The following is an 18,206-nucleotide window of genomic DNA, read 5'->3' on the forward strand; positions in this document are numbered from 1 at the left end:
AGAAAGACACACAGAATGCAGCAAGCCGGTGTGTCTAGCGGAGTGACAGGCACGCAGCCTCCGAGACCAGCCCGTGGACTTGGATCCCAGCTCTGCAGCTTTGTCAGGAGTAGGACTGTGGGCCACTGCCTTATTTATCTCGTCCGTGCCTCAGTGTCCGCATTTGTAAAATACAGGGTTTATATTAGTACTTACAGTAGAGTTGTGAAAATTCTGATAAGATATAATATTCATAAATACGGAGAACAGGGCGTGGTACGTAGGAGAGGCTCAGCTAGTGTCACGGCTTTTTGCGGTTCTTGTTCCTGAGGCTGTAGAAAGTGGTGCACAGAGAACTTCAAACATTCCTGCTGCTTGGTAAGGGACAGACGCCCGTGGCCCAGAATCAACCTCAGAAGCCTCATGGATACGTGATCCCATGAAGCTGGCGGTGTGTCCAGTGAAGGCAGGAGCCTGTCTTAAGATGCTGAGCAGTTTTATTATTAAAAGTAAATAGCAACACTCGTTTTCTTCCAAGAATGCAGAATAAATTGATTTTCTTGCAGGGTTTGTAATTAAGTGCCGAGTCCCTCACACTGTTCTCTGGAAGTCTTGTTTAAGCTCCAGAGACGCATGAATAGTTTATGAAGGTTTTATATTTGCAGATCAGCCCTTAATAAAGTTAGGCTTGCCTGCTTTTAGAAAAGCGCTTCGGTTATTAACTGGGTTAGGCTGCGTGGGCCTGGAGTTACCGAGGAGTATTTCCCTGGTGAGATGTGGCAAACGTTAAAGGGCGAGATGTGGACGGGGAGTTTCAGCCTGTTTCTGGGCTCAGCGTGCTGGCCGGTGTGCGGCATCTGCTCCTCTCTGGCCCCACCGGAGAGACCCAGTGGGAGACCATCTGACCTGTTCACATTTGGTCATGTCATTTGGGGAGCGGCGGTTGCTCGTTCACCTGCTCTTCGTGTACCTTGTAACACCCCGGTTGTTGTGTTCTTCTTTGTAATGGCCTTGGTGCTGCGCCGCTGGACACAAGCACACGGCCTGCTCTGAGCTGACACTGCTCCGTGCTTGTGACTGAAGCCTCATGGGCAGCAGCCCCGTGGGGACGGCTTCCCACCCTTTGCTCCAGGACGGTCCTCACTGACCTTCGTACCTGTCCCCAGGGCCCTTTCTCTACAATTCCAGGAGGCCCATCGTGGCAGCCCTGCACCTAATTTTGGTGATGTGGGAAAGCTTCTGTTCGATGGGCTCTTGCTAGACACGGTGTCATGTCAGTGACACGGGGGATCAGTGCTCGAGCTCCTTCCCACGACTTTGCATACCTGGAGATGCTGCTGGTGTTCAGGTGACAGCAGCTCCTTGTGTTTTGGCTTTGCCAGCTGAGCGGGGGGGGGGGGCGGTGGGGGGCTGCCCTTACCCCGGAGAGCAAAGAGATGGGTGGGCAGAGAGGTTGAGGAGGGAGTGGAGGTGGACAAGCTCCCCTTCTGTTCTTTGAACAAGGCTTGAGAGGATTTCTCATCAACTGTACATTGAGTTGCAGGAAATGAACTCCCTTTTTCTCCATTTTTATTCCTAAAGGACAACTTTGTGTCTTTGGCCCTGCCATGCACTGATAATAGCTGATGCTCATTAAGCTTTTAGATTTCTCTTGAAACCCCACAGCCCTGTGGGGAAGTGAATAGTACTCCCCTCTTCAAGAAGAGGAGACCAAATTTGAGAAAGGTGGATTTTCGCACAGTGTCGCAGCTAGGAAGAGCTGGTGCTGGGGTTTGAACCCAGGCCCAGCTTCCACATCATCCACGCAGCCGTGAGGCTGGACTGTCTCCCGGCTCTGTGTGCTCTAGTCTTCCCTTAACTCTGCAGTGCAAACGCTGCCTGCAAAATGTGAAGACCATTTCGTGCTCTGTATTTTGCATTGGTGAAGTCCCATGAATGGCTTTCTGTGCTCGGAGATTTGTGTCCATTCAGTTCCTTTATGCTCGGAAAAGGAGCAGCCTCCTTCTTTTGAACAGAAATCTGAGGCATGCGAAGGGGTGCCTTGAAGGAGAGGCTGGTGGGAGTGGCTTACTGAGGGGCCCTGTTCTTCCTCCTCTCTCTTCTTGGTCACCTTCCCTTTGAACCCTGCTGCCACTTCCTTCCTCTGGCCATTGGAGATCCTAATTCCCACCTTTCTCTCCAGCCCAAAGCCCTTTCTCAAGACCCATCTAAGCAGCAAATTGTCATTTATTTATTTATTTTCTTTCTTTCTTTCTTTCTTTCTTTCTCTCTCTCTCTCTCTCTCTCTTTCTTTCTTTCTTTCTTTCTGGTTTTATTCATTTGAGAGACAGAGTGTGAGCAGTGGGGAGGGTTGCCCAGGACCCCTGAGATCATGACTTGACCTAAGCCGAAATCAGACACTTAACTGACTGAGCTACCCAGGTGCCCCACAAATGGACATTTTCAAAAGAACTTTGCTCAGTAGGAGGGAAAATCAAAAGAAATTAATAACAGAAGAGAAGTGTTTTTCACTTTTTTTTGGTTTGTTTCTAAAATTATGAATTTCACGGAGCCCCTCTGAGATAGCTGTGCTTCAGCACCTCATGGATTTAAGCAAAGCCCTAGCCCTCTGCCAGGCCTGGCAGTGCCATCTTCGCCCAGCACATGGGATCTGGCTTATTTGCCATCTGGGAAGTCCGTCTTCCAGCCCCAGTCGAGCCTTGAGATGAACACAACCCTAGTTAGCATCCTGACTGCAGACTCTCGAAAGACCCTGAGCTAGAACAGCCCAGCTAAACTCCTGAATTCTGACCCACAGGAACTGTGAAATGATAGAAACGTTTGCTGCCTTAGACCCCAAAGTTTTGGGAGTAACTTGTTATGTAGCAACAGGCAATCAATGTAGATGTGTACCTAATTTTCAGGTGGTGTTTGGGACAATGATTGCTATGTGCTGGTTTCATATCTTTACTTCCAATTTGGTCTTCTCACCAGCTTCCCAGCTGGGTGAATTATTTCAACTCTCTAAAGCTTCAGTTTCTTCTTCTCGAAGATGGGGCTAATGATAGATTCGACCCCACTGAGTTGTTTTAGGTGTTCACCTCATAGTAAGGCACTTGGTAAGTAGGTAACTGCTAGTGTTATATTCTCAACGAATATCATTCATAGTTCCTCTTAACTTGTCTCAATCCATTCTTTTCTCCTATTGTTCTTTGCTACAGCTTCTCATCTCCTAGAGAAACATGATAAAGAACTTGCTCTTACACTGTGGGCATAGGTTTCTTAGCTCTTACCATGTTATATACTCTGATGGAGTGCGTATGGACCTCCCCAGTTAGCAGTAAGCTTCATGAGAATAGGGAGGAACCTGTCTTTATTTTGAAAGTACCTAACACCAGATGAATGAATGGGTAAGTTATACGGTTTCCTGTGCTGTATTTGCACATAAGTTGTTATTGGCACTCAATTAAATTAATTTATGTCATTAAAATTAACTCCTGTCTCCAGCCAGAGGGGTCATATTAAAAAGAAGAACAGATTGGAGAGTCTGTTGTTCATTTTGCTCTCTGCCTTTCCATCCCAAGAAACTATGATTTTACTGCTGATTTGTTGTGGATAGATAAACCGTTCTTGTTTCCATCTCTTTTTAGAATATAGGGGCCATTTATAAGTCAGGGGAATGTTGCTGTGAAAATGTTTTTATGCTAGGTATAATAGAGTTGGTTAGGGGCACATGGGTGGCTCAGTGGGTTAAAGCCTCTGCCTTTGGCTTGGGTCATGATCCCAGGGTCCTGGGATCGAGCCCCACATCGGGCCTCTCTGCTCAGCAGGGAGCCTGCTTCCCTTCCTTTCTCTTTGCCTGCCTCTCTGCCTACTTGTGATCTCTGTCTGTCAAATAAATAAATAAAATCTTTTTTAAAAAAATAGAGTTGGTTATTTGAGGCATTTAATTTTTAATTTTTAATTTTTATTTTTTTTAAGATTTTTTTTTTAAAGATTTTATTTATTTATTTGACAGAGAGAAATTACAAGTACACTGAGAGACAGGCAGAGAGAGAGAGAGAAGGAAGCAGGCTCCCTGCTGAGCAGAGAGCCCGACGCGGGACTCGATCCCAGGACGCTGAGATCATGACCTGAGCCGAAGGCAGCGGCTTAACCCACTGAGCCACCCAGGCGCCCCTAAGATTTTATTTTTAAGTAATCTCCACATCCAACATGGGGCTTGAACTGAGACCATAGTCAAGTGCCCTACCAAATGAGATGGCCAGGTGCCCGTATTTGAGGCATTTTAGATTTGAAACTGTGATTCAGATTATGTATTGCAGCAAAAGCTCTCATATAGTGGGCATTAAACACTTTTCTCTAATGTTGAAAGGCAGCATAGCACAGAGAAAGTAAATAGGGTAGTTTCTCACACAGGTCCAAACCCAGGTTCTAAAAGGTAGGTTATATATCTGCTCACTCAGTGTAACCAGGCTTCCGTGCCTGTTCTCATACCATATTCCCTCTTTTTGATGTCTACGTGTTCACCAGACATTTAATAGGTATTTACGTATGTCGAACAATGCCAAGTACAGGAGTTCTTCCAAAAAAAGGACTAGTCCTACCTGTTAGGATTTCTGAGGACTGACACCTTGGGATCTGCACATAGGGTAGAAGGCTATCTGGCAGCTCTCCAGCCTGGCCTTAGTGGTTAAAGTTTTCTTAACACAAATTCTGGGTCAGACGCAGCCCCTGGTGACTGCATCTTTCTAGATGGAAGGTTTGGGTCTGGGGGGCAGACCAGTGTGAGGTTTACTTTCAATTTTGCTTTGTTAAGGGAAATCTGGAGCTTGATATTCTGCTGTTAAAACATTAATTAGTTATACTTCAGACAGTAAGCCATCATGTAAGCCAAAATTAGTAATTTTAATACTTCTGCTGGAATGAAGTGGGGACGAGAGCCAGATCTGGTAGGATATGAGTCTGATGTTCCAGCATCAGATACGAAGGGATGCTCAGCAGAGTTCAACCAGACAGGAGGGATTGTCCCCGAGGTAGGCGACAGGAGGGACTGTCCCTGCGGTAAATGCACAGATCAGTCTGGAGAGTCCTAGAAACTGGAAAAAGACAACTTGATCATGTGGTTCTGTGTTTCTTCTGGTATTCCTTGACAAAATTCCTCTATCCTGTCTATCTACCCATCTGTCGATCCAGTCCTTCTATCCATCTATCCGTCTGTTCATCCATTTGTCCCTTTATCCATCCACTCAGAGTGCCTGCTGCGTGTCAGAAGTGAACAGAAGGAAAAGACGTAATTCATGTTCTCAAGAAATCTGTGAGCTAATAGAGATAGGTAGCTAACAGTTACAACATGGTGTTATATATTATTAAAACATATTAACACCCAGTGTGAGCACAGGAAAAAGGAGATGAATAGCTTCAGTGTTGATGCTGGGAGTATTAACTGATGCAGCTGCTCTGGAGAGCAATTGACTAACACTTACCAGTGCCCTAATTTGCATTTCCATTTGTCAAGCAGTTTCACTTATGCACATCTTATCTGGAGCATTTAATAGTGGAAATGTACATAGCTGCGTAAGTTTTCTTTTCTTTCTTTCTTTTTTTTTTTTTTTAATGATAGGCAAAAAAGGAAACAATGAAGCATCCAGCAGTGGAAGTGGGTAGTGACAGCCTTGTCTGGGCATGCAGTGGGATACAGGACAGGTTTTTTTGTTTTTTGGGTTTTTTTTTTTTTTAAAGATTTTATTTGTTTAAGAGAGAGCATAACTGGGAGGAGGAACAGAGGAGAAGGGAGAAGCAGGCTCTCTGCTGACATGAGGCCCGATCCCAGAACCCCGAGATCATGACCTGAGCCGAAGGCAGACGCTTCACTGACTGAGCCCCCGGGGTGCCCCAGGATGCAGTGCAGTCTTAAAACAATAATGCCACATTGTTGAAAGAGTGGGTCACAAAACAATATGAATAGTAACATTCTAATTTTGTAACACAAATATATGCATAAAAAACAGTATCAGCAGTGGCTATCTCTGAATCATTTTAATCTTTGAATTTTTGTTCTTTGTGGATTTTCAGACTTCTACAGTGAACATGAATTACCTCTGTAGTTATGAAAAGGCATTAAGATAGACATCATAAGAGGGCCATTTGGCTAAGGGTCTTGGCTAGGTGCTTTGAGGTTCTGAACTCAACTGAAACAAAGCTGTTCCGTTTCTCATGTCTGCATGTGTACATTAATTCAGCAGATACTCGTGTTCACACATGCGAGTCAGGCCATAAAGTTAGAGGAAGGCAGGAGCTAGATCATACAGGGCTGTGCAGTACATGTTAGGATTTTGGATTTTATTCTAAATGCGATGGAAACTGGTAGAGGATTTTAAACTGAGGCACAGCCTGATCTGATCACCCTGGCCACCCTGAGTTACCGTAGCCAGAGAGAACTGTGCAGAGAGGGCTGCTCATCATCAGAGTGTTTGGAAACCTGGAACCCTTGGCATTGCCGAGTATCTGTGCACCGAAGCCGCTGCCCAGTACACTCACAGAGGTAGCTGTGAGCCCCTAGGTGCTGGACAGCTCCCACCAGGGCTCTAGACACCCCATCTCCACCCTGCTCTGAGCCCCTGGTGCTGGACAGCCTCCACTGGCTGCTCCAGACACCCCCCCAACCCCTGCCTTGGAAAGAAGAATCACTCACATCCTTTTCTGTCTCCTCCCGCTCTCAGCAGACACTAAGTTCGGAAAGACCTTTAATGTTTTCCTGTACTTTGGAACCAATGAATATGGCAAGAGGAGAAGGTAGAGGGGATAGCGCCATGCCGCAGTGAAGAGCTCGGACAGCAGAGCCTGGGCGCAGACCCTGTCTCTGCCACCAGCTAGTGGACAACCTTGAGCAAGTTACTGTACCTCTTTGTGCCTCAGTTCCGCCTGCAAAATTAGGATAATGTCGTTTCCCTTATGTGTCATTGTAAGGCTTAACAGAGATAATGCACAGTGCTTGACACATTAATTCACCTGTAGTTGCAAGATGATTGTAGAAATTAGGACACAAATGGGATATTTGGTTATATTAAGGAAAACAAATTTTTTAGGTATGGTATAGTTGTGTGGTTGTGTTTAAAAAACAAAGAGTCCTTATCTTTTAGAAACATACTGAAGTGTTTATGGATGAAATATGTTTGGGTTGATTTCAAAATTAGCCATAGAGAGGTAGATCGTGGCTAGAATATAACCAGAAATTAATAGTTATTAAAGCTTGATGATAGTCAGATGGGAATTCATTTTAATGTTCCCTTTCTTTTGTTTGTTTGAAATTTTTAAGTTTGAAGTTCATATACCAATGGAAGTTTGGTGGAAGATGAGTTCCCAGCCCTAAGCCTTCCTACCTCCTGAGAAGCAAAGCTAATGCGTAAATCTTCCTTCTTAGGTGATGTGTACTCTTCAGCTCCTCACAGATATTAAACTTTTTTTCGGATTTCACAGGTCATTTTGAGGTCGTCCTATGTCAGGAAGTGGCCAAGTGTTTTGCTATAGCAACAGCAGAGGATATTTTCCTTAATGAGTTTTAAACTACACTCTGCTTTGTGCTTTCTAAAATAATGCCTTCTATGGGAATAGGCTCAGTGGGCAGCACAGTTTGCCTTTAGAGTGGATTAGAGGCTTTTAAAAACATTAGATAGAGCCTCACTAAAACTGTGTCTTTTTGGGAAAGGCAAAGGGTGTAGTGGAAGAAAACATACTGGGCTAAGAAACAACCGTGACCAGTTTTATTTATTTCTGCTTTCTTACTAGCAAGCGGTGAGGCTTTGGGCACATGATTTAGCTTTTCTGAGCCTCAATTTCCATGTGTAAGGGATGAGGGGATTGGACGAATTTCTCTCATCCTTTCCAATTCCCCGAATTTTATCGTCATCATCATTATTATTTTTAAGTAATCTCTATACCCAACATGGAGATTGAACTCACAGCCCCAAGATTAGGAATCATAAGTTCTACCAAATGAATCAGCCAGACACCCCACCCCAAATTTTATTTTTTAAAAAGATATTATTTATTTATTTGAGAGGTCATGCATGCACAAGCAGGGGTAGGGGCAGAGGGAGAAGGAGAAGCAGACTCCCCCCACCCCCTGCCCCCGAGCATAGAGCCTGATGTGGTACTTGATCCCAGGACCCTGGGATCATGACCTGAGCCAAAGTCAGATACTGACTGAGCACCCAAGCCCCCCCCATTTCTGACGAAATATATTCATGCTCACTGGAGAAAATCGGGAACATGTGGAAAAGGCAAAATTGGAAATAAAAATCACCTTATTTCTACCACCCAGGAGATAGCCCTTAATGTTTTTCAATGCCTACATGTTACTACCTTTTTTTTTTTTTTTTTTTTAAGATTTTTCTTATTTATTTGACAGACAGAGATCACAAGTAGGCAGAGTGGCAGGCAGAGAGGCGGGGGAAGCAGGCTCCCTGCTGAGCAGAGAGCCCAATGCGGGGCTCATCCCAGGACCCTGAGATCATGACCTGAGCTGAAGGCAGAGGCTTAACCCACTGAGCCACCCAGGCACCCCACATGTTACTATTTTTAAGAATCAAACTCATAGAACGTATTTTATTGAACAGCTAATCTGCAGGTAGTGTCAACCACTGAAGGAAAATAAAGGTGAGTAAACATGGGCTCTGCCCTCCAGAAACTGATAATTTAACACTAAACACTGTTCCCTCGAGTTATGTGCACTGAGTACTTCCCTTAAAAGAGAGAGGCCCCGGGGTGCTGGGGTGGCTCAGTGGGTTAAAGCCTCTGCTTTCAGCTCAGGTCATGATCTCAGAGTCCTGGGATCGAGCCCCACATTGGGCTCTCTGCTCAGCAGGGAGCCTGCTTCCCTTCCTCTCTCTCTGCCTGCCTCTCTGCCTACTTGTGATTTCTGTCAGATAAATAACTAAAAATCTAAAAAAAAAAAAAAAAAGAAAGAAAGAAAGAAAGAGAGAAGCCCTTCCATCTGTCACTTAAATCCATGGAGTTATAATGCCCTTTATGATGTAATTTTGCTCATGTTGGAAGACTACCCCCCCCCCCCCGCCCATGTTATTCCTTCTCTTACATTCAGAAGTAGAGAGCTCATCGGCCGGCTACTGAAGATGGGACAGACTTTCCCTATAACATCCATTTCTTTGACTACCAACCCTGATCATCCCCCCATCCCCCATCTTATGGGGGAAGCTGCTTGTCCCTTTGACTCTCTCCTGCTCCTTTTCAAGCTGCACTGCCACCTCTGCCATTCTGCCCGATGAAAGTATAATGCACAATAGGACAGCAGCAGAGCTGGAAGCCTGACAGGGGAGAGAGCTTTAGGAGTAACCCATCGTCTGGAAGTCAGCCCATCTTCCCAGGGCACCACCCACCGTACGGCTGGAAGCATCAAAAGATCCTAGAAATCGAGGGGCACCTGGCTGGCTTATTTAGGGGAGCGTGTGACTCTAGATCTCAGGGTTGTGAGTGCAAGCCCCTGACTTTAAAAAAAAAAAAAATCCTAGAAATCTAGCCTAATGTGTTAAAAGAGGAGAGAGAGAGAGTAGGCAGAGGGTAGGAGTATTGAGAGACTGACTTACTTGGAGAAAATGTGTAAATAAAGGCCATTGAACTTTCATTCAGCATGCCAGAGCTGCTTTATTTATTCATGAAATTTTATGTGTCTTTTTCCACTCCAGTTTAGAAGTGGAAATGTATGACCTCTTCTCTGCCTGGCAGAATGCCCCGCTTACACAACACCATCCCTGTAACCTCGCCCTAGTTTCAGGGGAAACTGGGTCTGTAGCCGAAGCAATTAAGAGCAGTTTTCCTCATTATCCTCACCTTCCCTGAATGTAACATTCCCATGCCCCCTCCAAATAAATGGAAGTTCGAATAGTAAAGACTGTATATATTTTTTTCTATCACAGACCTTGAGTTATGATTTTCTTGAATTTAGCTTAGTTAAATGACTACTGCCATTCCATTATTTGAAAAAGATCCTCTGCTTACCCCTGCAAATAGAATTTGTCGTCCAAAATGCAGGAAAGAGACATGAAAGAAGGAGTAAAGGTTGCTGATGGCTTGCATTTGGGATTTCCTAGAAATTTCCAAGAAATTTAGGCCTGACCATAACTACTTGGGTGTTACTGAGAAAAGCAGTTAGCAACCAAGAAAAAACAACATGCAAGGTTGAAGATCAATTTTGGCCTTTATATGGAGAAGGAAATTCATATCCTGTAACAGAAATGGACCTTGGAAAATCTATCTTCCTCATAAGAGTGACACAGACAACAAGCCGCCTAGGAGGTTTGGTGGCGTTCAGCTTGGAAGAGAAGGTACAGGATTCACGCCCACACTGGCTGTCTAGATATTTGGAGGGTTGTCACCTAGAGGAGGGATTACATTTGTTTCTGTGTGTGAGGCACAGCAGTTGAACTGATATATTAGTGTGTAAAAACTCGAGAGAGAGATTTCTCGTTTGTATAAGAAGACATTTCTAAGGAGCTGTACAGGGCTGGAAAGAGATGTTTGCACAAAGAGGCAGACAGTGTCTGGTCACTGGGCAGAGGCAAGGAGACTGCCTCTCCTCCCTTCTGATTACATCTTCCTCTTGCTGGCTTCCCTCCAGCCACACCTCTTTCTCTCAGCTCTCCAAAGGAGCCAAGCTCTTTAACCCACTGCAGTTACCTGGGATGCCCGTGTGCCCCCGACTCCCAGGGCCTTCAGCCTGTGAAATCTTGTTTTTCCTTGAGGTCTCAGCTCACTGGTCTCATCCTTGTACAGTTCTTTCCTGATGCCCTTATCTCAAGAAGGTCTTACTGTTAAAACTGTGCTGTAATGTCTTGCATTTTTCCTTTATAGCACTTACCAAATTTAGGCAGATATGTATATCGTGTATCTCACATGTATACACACACACACACACACACAATTTACAGGAAACAACACATTTGTTTAATGTATGTTTCAGCACTACAAGGTAAGCTTTGCACAAGGTACCATCTCTGTGTTTTTCATTCCTCTCTTCTGTTGTGAATGGTGCTTGAAACATGGTAAGAGCTCCATAAATGCATTAATAGATAAAAAAATTAATGAGATTCGTGCACCAAAGTCTTACATATTATTACTCTGAGAGTGGGAGGCCAGCCACTTGGAGACGTTTTACATGGCTCCTGGATCCAGCATGAAATAACATTATATCACCTTGTATGGAAGTAATTTCTTCTCCGTTTACTTTCAGTCCTTCTGATTTTGTCAAAGAGAACAATTTGTTTTGGTGACAGTCTGTAACTGCCCTGTGTACACCTGCCAGTCTCCCTTGTAAACAGAGATCAGGCCTCAGCAAGCAACACTGTCTCCTGAATTTAATAACATGTTGTATTATTGTATTCATTCATAGGTTACCTTTTATTCGTGGCAAATGATATTGATTTTTATTTTATGGAGGTGATCCAAAGTTTTCTTTTAAAATAAGAGTGTTTAAGTAAAACCGTGTGTTTCTTTAATGAATAATACTAAGTAAATAGTACATTTAATGGTATGACAATGGTTCTTGAATGACTGAAATTTTGGTTCTTAAAGGGTCTGAAATTTTGGAACAATGTAGTCCAACCCCAAGCCAGTTCAGGTTCATGGCAAAATAAATGTTATTAGATGAAAGTTTCATAAAGCCAAATGTATTTATTGTCATTCTGGTAGTGTGTCTTTTTTTTTTTTTAATCTTTAAAAAAAATAGATGATTTTTTAAAAATATTTTTTTATTTGAGAGAGAGAAAGAGAAAATTAGCAAGAGAGCACAAGCAGGGGGAGAAGCAGAGGGAAAGGAAGGAGTAGGCTCTCCGCCAAGCAGGGAGCTTGACAGGGCTCAATCCCAGGACCCTGGGATCATGATCTGTGCTGAAGGCAGACACTGAACAGATTGAGAGACTCTGGCACCCCTAGATGTTGATATTAAAAAAAAAAGAAAAAGAGAAAGAAAACTCACTTGGCAAAATAAAGTATTTGCAGGCTCATATTGCTGCTTCCCTTTTAATTATGTAGGGTTGCTAGTGTGGGAGAGGCAACGTCACCTGCCTTGGAATCCAGAAGTCTGGGGCTCAGTGCTGTTAGAGGACCTTTGTGGTCCCTTCCAGTGTGGAGAGAGGAATTAATAGTTGCAGGTGAAATCTTGTTTGCTCCCTGCGGGAATAGCCTTTGAGGCGGAAATTCTGTGTGTGTGTGCGCGTGCCCGCATGTATACACACAAACACACACACACACACACACACACTCACACACAGACACACACACACACATACCCCCCTCCCCAGGGTTAAGTGCAGATGTATTATACCACCCTTTCTGTTAAAAGGATTTGTGTGATTTCTACTATTTCAAATAGAGAGTAGGGATTCCAAGAACAGATTATCATCAACTTGTGATGGGATGCCCTCTTGATAACCTTTTGGAAGTTGCAAATATGTAAGTCGAAAATGCATTCGGTACACCCACCCTACAGAACATCACAGCTTAGCCTCCTCTGCCTTAACTGCTGGGCGAGATCATCTCACACAAGGCCTGTTTTGTCAGAAAGTGTTGAATATCTGTGCTTGCTTGGGAAGTGAGAAACAGAACGGGTGTCTGAGCACAGAAGGTTGTGTGATCACGTGGCTGACTGGGAGCCGTGGCTCCCCCTGCTGCCCAGCGTCACCAGAGGGTGTGGGGCTATGGAGAAGGACTAGTACTCAATACTAGTGCTCGACTCATACTCTCAAGTAGAGTTTCTAGGGAATGTGTATAGTCTTCATACCGTCATAAAGTTGAAAAATCATTAAGCTGAACCATTGTGAGTTATGGACTGTCTCTACCATATCTGTTGATGAGAGATGATGGGTCAATAGTTTCCAGAAATCCTCAGTTGCATATGAAGAGTACAACAGGGGAAGAGAGATGGTTGGGAGCTGGGTATGTGTGGCTGTTCCCGTAGCGGCTGCTTCCGAAGGAGCTGGGAATGGTACGGGAGGGGTCTGAGGGTGGCGGGCAACTACGTGGCTGACGTGTGTTCTGAGGGCAGCAGCCTCCCCATTTTCTGAGGTGGGTTGTCGGGGCTGGGCAAGGAGGAGAGCAGTGGGTGGCGTGGGAGTCAGAGGCTGGCCATCTGTGTAAGGATCTGCAGCGCAAGTGGGACCAAGCCACCAGGCAGCTGCCTGAAAAGACATTGGCCGATTGTAACTGCTGCTTTTACCTGCTGTTTGTGTCTGTGCTGAATTTGCTTTGCTTACAAAAATCCAAACTCTGGGGCTAAGATGCTTATGTCTCCGTTAGACATTCAGCTAAGATACTAAGAGTGGAGAGACTATGGCCTTACTGATTTTGTCACTTTTGGCAACTGCCTGATTAAAAAACATGCAAAGAGGGGTGCCTTGGTGTCTCAGTCAGTTAAACATCCGACTCTTAGTTTCTTCTTGGGTCCTGATCTCAGGGCCATGAGATCGAGCCCCTCATGGGGCTTCACGCTCGGCACAGAGCTGCTGGAGATGCTCTTCCTCTCCCTCCCTTTCTGTACCTCCCCCGGTCCAGCACGCACACATGTTCTCTCTCTCTAATAAGTGAAATCTTTATAAATAAGTTAATTAATTTTTAAAAACTCAAACCAGATGACTTAAATGATGTAATCCATGTCAGTGTTTTGGTTTTGCATATGAAGCTGCTGTCCTTGGGGGCATTGTTTCTGTGACCAGTATCATCTGTCGCCATGTGAGCCTGTTGTCGTTGGTGTGTATGTGTGTGCACGTGTGTGCTCACATATATCCAAGTCAGTGGCTCCTGTTGATTGCAGATCTGACTGAGCCTTGTGATCAAAGATCAGCACCTTCAACTCAACACTCAGTGGATATTTATGGAGAACTTACTATTTGTCAGGTTTTGTGGAGGGGGGTGCTCTGTGAATGGATGTGTCCATGTCTACTCATGCATACAATTAACAATTGTAATAGTATCGTGTAAGTTAAGCAAGTGGTCTGAATAAGGGATCAACAAAGTGCTTGAGGACTGGGGTGCTTGGGCGGCTCAGTTGGTTAAGGGGGCGACTGTTGATTTCAGTCCAGGTCATGATCTCAGGGATGTGAGACTGAGCCCCACATGGGGCTCACGCTGATTGTGGAGCCTGCTTGAGATTCTCTCCCTCTCCCTCTCCCCTGCCATGCGTGTGCACTTTCTCTCTCTTAAAAAAACAAACAAACAAACAAACAAAAAACCCAAAAAACAAAACTCAAGGATCGAAGAGGAAGAAGCATTTAATTCTAGGTGGAGATACTAAGGAAGGCCTTATTGAAGGGACATTTGATCTGAGCCCCAAGAAGAGGGCACGGCGGAGAGGGGAAGTGGGGAGGATAACAAGGCATGAATAAAGATGTGGGGAACGTGGACCTGGGGAATGCTGTCACGAAGTAAACCTCGAGGTTGGGAGCACAGCACAGCGGAGGCAGTCCCGGCATTCAGGGGAGGATGTGAGTACCACAGGCAGCGGAAGGAGGTCAGGACGGGGTGCGGGCAGAACCCGAGAAGAATTTCAACCTGATAGATAGTCATCAGTTAATAAAAATCTTTGTAAAGAAGGTTCCAGTGGACATATACTTTGCTTTACATTTTGGTATAGGGGGGGATGAGTTTAAGAACATATGAATTATGTGACAGATGACCCAATGAGTAATGTCCTCCAGCAGGGTATGATTTTCTCTAGTACTTACATCATGATCCGTGGAACTGTGTTTTCTCCTGAAAGTCCGAATTCTTTGATTGTATACACTTAGAGATATCTTCCTAAAGTATGTTTTCTATTGTAAGAGGTGATCTTCTCCCAAAATCAGCCAAACGTTACACTTTTAAATTAGAAACAACCTGAAACCAATGAACAGAACTGCAAATCTGCTGTCTGCTGGGAACCCTTCTGCTTTACACGGAGTGGTCCTTCCGCCAGCAGGTGGCGATAGTGCTGCCCTGCAGTTTCAGTTTTTCCTTTTTGGTTAGTTGTGTATCCTTTGCGGACATACTACCTGTTCATTATACAAAAACTTAGAAGGTGCTTTGGGCATGGGTGGGTGGAGGGACATAGCTGCTCCAACTGCACATGGTTACCATTACTGTTACATAGATTATAATCACTGTCGGCAGATCTCATTTTGGCTTTGCGTTTGAAGCTGCTGCCCTTGGGGGCTTTGTGTCTGTGACCAGAATCATCTGTCACCATGGTCCGATCCACCATCACATGGGCTGATGATTACAGATCACTGGAGGTGTGGACCACGGTCTCCACCACCATAGCCGCCTCCTGAAAGAGCAGAAGGAGAAAGCAGAAGCACTTCCCAGAACTGTGTCCTGCTTCAGGGACAGACCTGCCTGTGGCAGGCACGGGGCTGATGCTGGAACTGCTGGTGAGACTTGGGCTCTTGGCCAGCCAGGCCCTCGGCCAGGCATCTCAGTGCAGGCTGCAGCCCACCACACTCTGCGGGTCAGCACCATCAGGGACTGGCTCAAACCACAGCACCCATGTGCCATGGCACAGAGCTGGAGGGACCGGGTGGCGGGCTCACTTGGTTCTCACACGCTGGGCACGAGAAAGCAGACTCGCCTGTATGGTGTTTCCGACAGAGCCATCTACGTTGAACCCCGTCTTTTTATCAATAAAAACAATTTTTGAGATCCATATTGCTTGTTAACAAGCCCTCTGATACTGATCAAAGATAAAGGGAGTTGAAGCCTTATAATGACTACCTCTGAGGTCTCAACTTTTTATTAATAGTTCCCATGCTAAATACTTGCCTCTAGGGTAGGCATTAAAATTCACATACCTGTGTGTCATGGTTGGTGCTGGTACATTTGGAAGAGAATCAGGGACACTTTTTCAATTTATGTGTAGAGTTTGTGTGTATATACAGGTAAACTACTTAACACTTTTCAGTTTATCTTCTTTGTGTATATATTGCTCAACAAAAGTGAACAAAAGTGTAAAAAATGCTATATATTGTTTTGGCCTACTGTTGTCATTAATAACACGTTATGAATGTATTTCCAAATACATACTTCTGCATTATTAGTTTTAATGGCTGTATAGTGCTCCATTTAATAATTTACCTCCAGCTCACTATGCAGGACCTTTTTGATTTTTCCAACTTTTTATTGTTATAGGTATCCCTAAAAAGATTGTCTTTGTGCTTGTTTCTTTGTATACTTGTTTGTTTTATTAAGATACACCTGGAAATGGAATTGCTGCATCATAGGGTTTGCACATTAAAATAACGTTTAAGGGGCACCTGGGTGGTGCCGTCTCTTAAGCTTCCAAGTCTTGGTTTTGGCTCAGGTCGTGAGATTAGGGTCATGAGGTCAAACCCTGCATGAGGTTCTATGCTCAGAGAGTGGAGTCTGCTTAAGACTTTCTCTCTGCCTCTGCCCCTGCCCATCCCCGCATGGGTATGCTTTCTCTCTTGCTCTCTTTTTTTCAAATAATAAATCTTTTCTAAAACATTTAAAACAAAACTTCAAATTATTCTTTGAAAAAATGTAACAACCTATACTCCCACCGGCATCTGCTTTCTTAAATACTCTCCCACACTGTAAAGCATATTAAAGAAAAACATTTGCCCATCTGATAGGTAAAAAATGGTCACTCATGTTAATCTTTCTGAGTTGGACTTTTAAAAATATTTTTTTTATTTAATTTCTCCTTTTATTGTTTCAGATATTGGGAGTACAGGAAATCAGCCCACTGTACACTTACTCCCCCATCAGCTGCCAGATGTCTTAAATTTATTCTTCAGATTGGAATGCATAAAGTCAACTTAAAGAATTTTTAGTCATCACATTTTCCTAATTGAAGCCCCTGTCCAAAAGTGGGGCAGTGTTTCAACTGTAATATTTCGGGTACTGCTCCCAGGATCTGTCTGGTATCGTTTGAGGCCTTCCTTTAGGACTGGATAAAGGTAATTTTTAACCTACCAGACTGCCCAGAGATGATGGTGAGATGCTTGGGTTGTCAGCATTGAAACTTGCCAAAGTAATACTCCTGTAACACAGTATGAGATGAAAGCTTAGAGTTATGGAGCTCATTTGCAGGAGGTAGACAGCCAAAGAGACACTTAACCACAGAGGCATACTCTTTCAGCAGAATTATCTAGTTTTCTTGTCTACAACTAATTAAACCAACCAGAAAATCGCTGTATCTTAAGTTCAGCTGGTGGGTTTTGGGGAAGTGGTACAGGAGTGTTTGCTTTCCTTCCCCCCTCATCAGTGTTTTAGAAGTCTGCATAGGAACCCTGGGCCAAAGTAGTCTGGAGAGAGTGTTTCTGAGTTGATTAGACATAGGAAAAGGGGACTAGCTTCCAAATGCAGGTGAACCTGTCCCCTACGGCTACCGAGAACCACTTCCCTCCCTCCCCCTCTCCCTGCTGCCTGATGCTCAAAATTGCTTTCAACAAATTCGGCTCTCTCTAAATAAGGCATTTGCATTTCCAGCTAAGACCTAAAATGAAAATACGTTGATAAGTAACCGAATGACTGCAAGTTCACATTGAGGTGTAAATGACTTACCTCAGATCTCTCTGAGAGGAGGACTGTGCTCGGAAAAAGGGGATGAGGTGAGCAAGCTCCACTGAAAAGAAAGAGCCAGAAAGGAGAAGCCGGAGTACAGAGCTGAGTATAGGGCCGTGCACTTTGGTCTAAACCTCCCCTTGGATGACAGGTTTGCCTTTCAGGGCCTTTCCCATTGTGTTGCTGGTGTTTTAGTGGAACAACTCGTGAATAAGTTGGCATTTTAATTACTGCATTTAGCTTATTCTGTTGCTGAGGAGAATTTTCTAACCCCCCCACCCCCCCGCCTCCCTCTCTGGCTGTGCTAACAAAGGTATGGTAGGTATTTAGTGAACATTTGGCTTCTAGTTCTTTAATAGATGCTCTTCTTTGAAAGAATGTACATATGCTGATCAGATGCTTCCTACCGAATAAAGTAGCTGCTTCCCACTTTTGAAAATCTCCAGTCCACTCTCATCGGCAGCGCTCTTGTCTCTCTGGATGGTAGCCCCGGGTCCTGTCCCTTCCCTGTTCCGTCACTGCTCTGCTGCTCGCCGTCCTCCATGCCAACGTCCTGCCGCTGTGTCTTCTCCAGGATCTTTCTTAAATCTCATCTCCTGGACTCTCCTGCCTTCTGTGTTCACGCAGGCCTAAACCGTTTCTGACCACACATTTTCCCTAAAATCCCTGTTCTTTTT

General features: G+C 44.5%; 1 protein-coding gene across 2 annotated transcripts in view; it reads left to right on the top strand.

Annotated features, from left to right (window-relative positions):
• Positions 1 to 18,206, top strand: part of TMCC3 (transmembrane and coiled-coil domain family 3) — a 222,997-nt gene that overhangs the window by 36,044 nt on the left and 168,747 nt on the right. The window contains exon 2 of one of the 2 annotated variants that reach the window (XM_032346756.1): positions 16,682 to 16,922. The exons of the other annotated variant lie outside the window; for it this stretch is intronic. The gene's annotated coding sequence lies outside the window, so the exon portion shown is untranslated. The remainder of the gene's footprint in view (positions 1 to 16,681; positions 16,923 to 18,206) is intronic. 2 annotated transcript variants of the gene reach the window in all.

Source organism: Mustela erminea, chromosome 6 (assembly GCF_009829155.1).
Source record: "Mustela erminea isolate mMusErm1 chromosome 6, mMusErm1.Pri, whole genome shotgun sequence".
NCBI classification, from domain to species: Eukaryota; Metazoa; Chordata; class Mammalia; order Carnivora; family Mustelidae; genus Mustela; species Mustela erminea.